The following is a 7,500-nucleotide window of genomic DNA, read 5'->3' on the forward strand; positions in this document are numbered from 1 at the left end:
TGCTCAATCACGCGTGCCGATTGCTGAACCATCTAATTAAGCATCTGTAGGATGACCTGAGGATGGAGCTCCGCTACCAAACTTGGTTCCCTAGTGTCAGTCCCTTTCCCCAGTGTGCATGCATCTTTCTGAAACCCGTGTACCCACTGCAAATTACTAACCCAGTTTTTCAGTAGGATGAGTTAAGTGCTTTCCCCCCGGCATGCATGGTATCTTCAGGTGGACCAACTGTTCATGCACATTGGCCGATCACCCGCCGCCGGTGCGTCGTCGATCGGTCTCCGCCGTGAGTGGGGATTGGAATTTTCACCCTTCGCGTGCAACTTGCAGCACACACACACACACGAGGAAGTCGACGACGACGCAGAACCAACGCAGAAAGCAACCGAGCTCGATCTGTCGTCTCCGCGCAGATCGCAATGGAGCTGCGTCAGGTAAGCCATGCACATCGGCTTGAGAACCGCATGCCATGTCCTCCGTGGCCTCGTCAGGGGTCACTGGCTAATGGCTTGGGCATATTTGGCGTTTTTTTACGTACGGACCACATTGATGCCTTGTTGATAATTAGCATTCAGACAAATGGAGGGTACATTGACCTGCAGCTATCGAGGTGATCCAAGAGGAGGATTAGGTATCATGGCATGATAACACGACACATGCACCATCGATCAGGATCAGATCGCCATGGAGATATATTTGCAATTGCAACACAGTCCACGCAAGGAACCAATCACGTCCACACATGCATGCACTCTCGACTTGTTACTTGCCGTTCCTTCTTTTCCTCCCACATTTCAGCGTGCATGCTCATCTCATGGATCATACGTTGTTCTTCAAAAGGGTGGACGCAGGAGTCAGTCGAGCTGCCGAATTCCACAGCGGAAACCGGCTCACCCGGACAAGTACGTGCTTGGTGAGACTAATGTAAAGGAAAGAGAAGCGAGGATTCTTTTTGGTTGCTGTCACCCTTTTGAACTCGAATGTCAAACAACATACATACGCACTGGTCGATCGGGCGCAGTGCGAGTGCCCATGGATCCGTCGCCGTCGATTGCTTTCTGCCCCCACTAACCGATACAGATCCATACACAGGTAGATATACACATTAACACATACGACGCGCTGCCACATTTTCTCGGCCAGATCGGAGTTGAACACCACGATCGCGGCCGCCGGCGCAGGTCAATTCCTGGCCATATCTTACCGGCCGTATCATTGCTGGCGGTATGCGAGCCACACACCTACGTTACTGTGTACAGGCGGATATATGGACGGACAGGGACATGTAGATAGATAGATTGACGACAACGACGACGACGAAGACTATGTACGTACGTCGTGAGAGCTACTACACATGGAGAGCAGCGGCGGCAAGCAATTTTGCAGGTCCGCAAAGCTACATATCAGCGATGAAGCCGCGTCGAGCTCGGGTGAGGAGGTAATCCGTCATTCTTTTCTTCGGTGGCTGCTGTGGTAGTGCTGGAGGCAGGTGACAGACGTTTGTGTCAAGCTCGGAGATGTTCTGCTATCTTTTCAGTTTTGTCATGTCGGTCCTTACGTGACTTGTACTTTGTTCTTTATGATATGAATGAGACACGTATTACCATGCAAAAAAAGCAATTTTGCAGCTGGTTGCCTCATGCCTAGCCCGACCTTTCTACTCCCTTCATCCCATAATATAAGAGCATTTTTTACACAAACTTTCACTCCTACGGAATCTATTAAGGTAACACCCCCCACCCCCCTCCTTTTTCTTTTTATACTCTTCATATAAGTTTGTTTGGAGTCAAATTTCATACAGTTTGACCAAATTTATATGAAACATATCAAACTCTACAATATTAGAGTAATATAATATGAAAATTAATCTCACAAGGCATTTAATGATATTGATTTTGGTATTGTGAATGTTACTATTTTTCCATTAAACTTCAGCAAATTTTATATGCAGCGTAAAAGTAAAGGATTTCGCTACAAATCGAAGTCAGCATGTTTAGCATGGCAAATCAAACGTCTGAGATGGCAAAGTATGTTGTCGCGAAGATGACAATTTCCTTTAGCAAGCATGGCAAATCCGGGCGCTTGCTAAAGGAAATTGTCATCCCCGCGAACCAACCTATGGTTGGATGGTTAGGAGGGCAGAGGTATTCCCAACCCATCAGGGTTCAAAGCTTGGTGCTCGCATTTATTCTAAATTTATTTCAGGATTTCTGGCGATACATGTTCAGTGGAGTAGACGTTCCCGTCGACTACGAGGCGCCTACGGTCACTTCGTAAAATCTCAAGATGACATGCTGACTCAGTCTCTCGAAGGTGCTCATAGGAGTAGGGTGTGCGTGTGTGCGTTCATAGAGGTGAGTGTATGCGCATATATACGAGTCCTTGCGTCTGTACTGTGTTCAAAGAAGAAGGAAATTGTCATCCTCGCGACAAAACAATTTGCCATAAAAATGTTCGATTTGCCATGATTAAGAAAATTCCGACATCAGATTTTTAATCGTCCCAAAAAGAAAAGGAGGGAGTAGTAAGGTCCCTTGATCTTAGACCTTGTGTATCATGGGTTCTGAGGGGCTATGGGCCCTACTTGTAAGGGTATGTGTCCTGGTTGACAATAACGCACACATATATAGTGGTATCCTCAGAAACCTACATAGACGTAATACACCGGACGGTTTTTCTGGATTTGAGAATATTCTAGAATGGTATTGCCTGTTTTTGTGTGTGTTTCTCTATCAGTTTAATAGTTTTTTTTTGGGTTTTACCTTTTAATTAGTTTTTATGTTTCTTTTTTCTGTTTTTCTTCTATTTCTTATTATCTATTTTCACATCTCATTAATATTTATTGAAATTTATTAACATTTTAAAAAAATCAATGAATATTTCTAAAATTTATGAATATTTTTAAAGTGCATGAATGTTTTTAAAGTCTATGAACATTTCAAATTTGTGAATATTTGCTTAAGTTCACACACACTGTTTGGAATCCATGAATGTTTTTCGAATTTACAACCATTTTATAAAAGATCATGTTTTTTTAGATTAGAACATTTTTAAAATCCAGGAATTTTTTAAATTTAGTGAGCACTTTATTATTCAGTGAAGTTTTTCAAATAAGAACGATAGTCGGTTTTTTCTAACCTAGTGGTGGACTTAGCGAAAAAAATAAAGTTAAGTGTGTGAGCGTAGCGAGCAAGAGCTTCATTGGTCAATCCATGTGAGCGTTATAGCAATAATTCCATGGTTTTAGCAAGGAATAGGAGCTCACAAGGGGTTCACACAACCACCACCAGCTAACATCGAGGCTAAATAATGTAAAGAAAACACAACCATGCATTGAACAAATCCACTCTCTTCTCAGCAGAAATGCATCTCGAACAACAGCCGAATACGATATAAGAACGAAAAAAAGACCACTATGACAAAATTAAAACCCAAATTGACGCATATAAAATCAAAATGAAAAAAACTGACTGCTATAACTTGCGAGAGAAAAAAGAATTTGTCCCACGAGTGATTAATGGCACGTCGAAGTGCGCATAAGCCTCTAGTTAAGATTTGGAGCCCGAGGCTGTGGGGTCGTTATGGGCCGCCTCTAAGGGGAGTATCACTGGTTGAGAGTAACACCCACCTATACAGCCTTAATGGGCCGGCCCTTTTTCCGGTTCTGAGAAGGTTCTAGAAGTTTTTGCCTGTTTTTTTTTTTTGTGTCTTTTCTCTACCGATTTTGATATTTGTTTTTTTTCCTTTTTTTCATCTTTTCATTTTAATTTTATTTTTCCATTAATTCATGAACATTTAAATTTGTGAACATTTTTTTAGAATACACATTTTCTCCAATTCATGAACAGTTTTAATGTTCACAAACATTTTAACATTTTAAATTCATTTGTTTAAATCCACGAACATTGTTTTATTTAACAAACATTTTACAATAAGAAAGACAGAGGTTTTTTTTCTTTCTAAGAAGCGACTAGAAAAAAGAGCGAAGTGAGCAAGCGGAGCAGGGAGCCGAGCTGAACGAGCGGGGGCTTCATCGGTTGGCCCATATGATCATTATGGCGGCAATTCCATGATTTCTGCGTGAAACAGGAGATCCCAAGGTACGTATACAACCATCATCGACTGGCACCAATATCGAAACATGTAAAAACACCAAATTCACACACCGAATAACTCCACTCACCTCTCACAACAAACGTTGTCTTCAACAGCAAGCAACAGCGCAACACGATATTCAAGTGAAAAAAAGACAGCACCAGGACATATATTTAAACCTAGGACCTAAGCCAACATAGAGATAAAACCAATCAATCAGAACAACCAACCGCAATAACCTTCTAGATAAAAAAGAGTTAATTTCACAAGTGAAGAATGATGCGGCAAAGTGGGTGTTAGATTGGTCATAATGGTAGTATCATAGCTAGTATCATGCATGTCAACTAGGTAATTTTGATGAGGTCACCGAATTAAATGAAGAAAGAGAGGGTTGAGTATCATATCATAATACCGTATCATAATAAATGTTATACTACTATGTGTAATGCATGACAATAAATAAAGTACTACATGATATTAATATACTATAATACTATGCATTCATGTGCATGATACTAATATATGATACTCACCGTTACAACCCGCCTTAGCCTCTAGTTGACTTTGACGATGGGTGGAGCCGGGCGGCAGAAGCTGCAAGCCAACCAGTGGCAGCGCGACACATCTGCCGTCGCGGTGCGGGGCAGCAGCGGCGTACGAGACGTCGCGCAACACGGCCCAGGCTAAGGCTACGGGGTGATACACTAGGCTGTAGGGTACGTGTGAGTGCACGCACGTCGCGCGTCCAAGTTGCAGCCGCGCGCTACGGGCTAGTGCTCGCTCGATCGCATAGTGCAGGGCGCACGAGAGTGACACGATGGAGCGAACGCAGAACACGGTGCCCGGCCGCTGCGTGCGTGCGTGCGTGCGTCCGTTCGGGCGCGCACCTCCTCCCAGCCCCTGCCATTACACATCCAAATTAAGCGGCTTGTCGCCGTAGCTAGCTAGGTAGCCAGATAAACATACATCTAACTGAACATCAGCAGAGCATAGCAGCCAGCGTAGGTAGGAGTAGTAGTCGTAGCTTGTTTTTCATTCTGAACGTGGAACGTATAGCTTGTAACATTGGTCTCTGTGATAGCTGCTGCCACGCCCAGGCAGGCACAGTGATGGGTCGATAGTGGTGGTGCAGGCAGGAAGATATGGGCAAAGAGGAGGAGCCTTTTTGGCACGGAAAGCGGGTGTGCGTGCCGAATGCGTGATGCGTACGTGCACTGGAGCAGCCGGCAGGGGGCAGGCAGGCACAGGAGGCCAAACGCTTTCCGAGAGAGAGAGCGAGCTCGACGACAGCGCCAAGCACCAAGCTGCTATGAAGCTAGGAAGGAAGGAACCACACGGCCGTACGCCTTATCCGAGTGGGTCGATGCGCAAGTCGATCTGGGCTAGCTAGCTTCCAACCCAGGGCTCTGTGGCTGTCCGGCCATGCATGCAATGCCAATGCCAATGCCAATGTGCCCTAGTAGTGGCTAGTGGCATGTATCATTGGATCTTCCTCGATCTTTCTGCGTCCCCTGCTTTCCTCTGATGCTTATTCCTACCCATCTTTATGCGGATTGGTCCATTGGATCGGTGCCCCGCTTTTGAGTAGGTAGAATCCATAGATAGGTCCCCTGTTTCATCTGCTTGGCTTGGATTGGATTGGATTGGCGTCTCCAGCCCTGCCTCCAGCACTAGTGATGGTTCCTTGTGTCACGAGTGACGGCGAAGTAGAGCTCCTGAGTGTTCACCTGCCCGTATTCCTACTGTTCGCCTCTCCAGATATTTTTACATCTACTACTGTTAGTGAAGTGAAGTGCGAAATATCTAGATAGATATGTAGATAGATGGATTAGTAGTGATCCCAACTGTTCGTAATTATAAGCATAAACGAACGAGGGGGTCGCATTTTGTTCGATCCAGGAACGCCAGCTACCGGAGCTAGTGCTCGTGATTATTGGAATGGTGATGTATAATGGCATCACCGTCCATATATACACACACACACGAAAGAACTAATATGATGACCATTCAAGATGATCACAGGGCACTAGCGCTAGCAGATTAGAGGGTCGGAGGAATCCAATCCAGCCATTTCCATCCTTTTCCTCCCTGATAATCTTCCACATAACTGCTGCTATTGCCATTGCCAATGGCAATGGGTGATTGTTAATCGTCGGTCAGTTCTTGTGACTCGTTGTATGCATGCACTGTCGACTTTGACCACGGTGATGCTCCATTGGTAAGGCTTTGGGTCAAACCATCACCCCGCTCCACCTAGCCCTCTCGATCTCCAACCCACTAATTAACAAAGCTTCGACTGTTGCCGTGCTCCTAATTTTCGGGTCTCGGCCAATTGGAAACGTTCTAGAACTTCTACCTTCTTCTCTGTACTTTCAAGCACGGACGTCAGAGGCAATGTTTGATCCTACCCCGAGCAGTCAAACTGATGTTGCTCAATTTTTGTCTTGAGTCGACAAGCAAGAGAATTTTGCTTTCAAGTCAAATCGATTCTGGTGGCCTCATTCTACGTCTATTCAACATTTGACCCTTCTTCACCCCACGTTTCATTTATTTAAAGTTGCAAGTTGAAATAGCATGACTACTACGTCCAAATGACCCCAAAAGGGGCTACGGTTCAATGTACTCTTGTGTCTTGTCTGCAGCGAGAGTGGGACAAATTGTAATGATACAACTACTGCGGAAATTTAATACTCACTCTTTAAACTAATGTAAAACTTTTTAGACCATTAAAAATCTTAGGTGGTGTTTGGTTCGCTAGTCCTAGGACTTTTTCTAGTCCCTAGTACTTTTTGAAAAAGACTCTTAAGGAGGTGCTTCTAAGGACTTTTAGCAAAAAGTCCCAAAAAGTCCCACCCTGTTTGGTTTACTAGGGACTTTTTCTAGTCCCAACACAAAAAAGTCCCTGGAACCAAACACCCCCTTATATTGATTTACAGAGGAAGTATCTAATCGGACTCATTTAATACTCGTTTATTAGGCTAACCGGCAACACAATGGATATCACCCTCATTTGACAAGAAAAATGTATTTTACAATCAGACAAGGCTGGTCTTAACTAATATACTTATACACTAGTGCAAAAAACGCTCTTATTTTATGGGATAAAAAAAGTATAACATAGAACAAAATAGAGTTAGTCATAGCAAGGGCGTACATGAGCAAGAAAATCTTAGCCGCCGCTCGCTTCATCCCTTAGGGCGGCTCAGGAGATCCCATCCGCCGCCACCACGGTCTCTTCTAGGAGCGGTAGGGATATCCTGTGCGTGCCCGTGGCATTGCTTCCTGGTGGTTGTATGACCACAGTGACTAGATCCTGCCTTGTCAGAGATGAGACAACTGCGACAGGTAGGGCGGGCTACAATGACAGTAGATCCTCTTCTCCGTCTATGTGTTGATGGCCCTAGC

Source organism: Aegilops tauschii, chromosome 4 (genome assembly GCF_002575655.3).
Source record: "Aegilops tauschii subsp. strangulata cultivar AL8/78 chromosome 4, Aet v6.0, whole genome shotgun sequence".
NCBI classification, from domain to species: Eukaryota; Viridiplantae; Streptophyta; class Magnoliopsida; order Poales; family Poaceae; genus Aegilops; species Aegilops tauschii.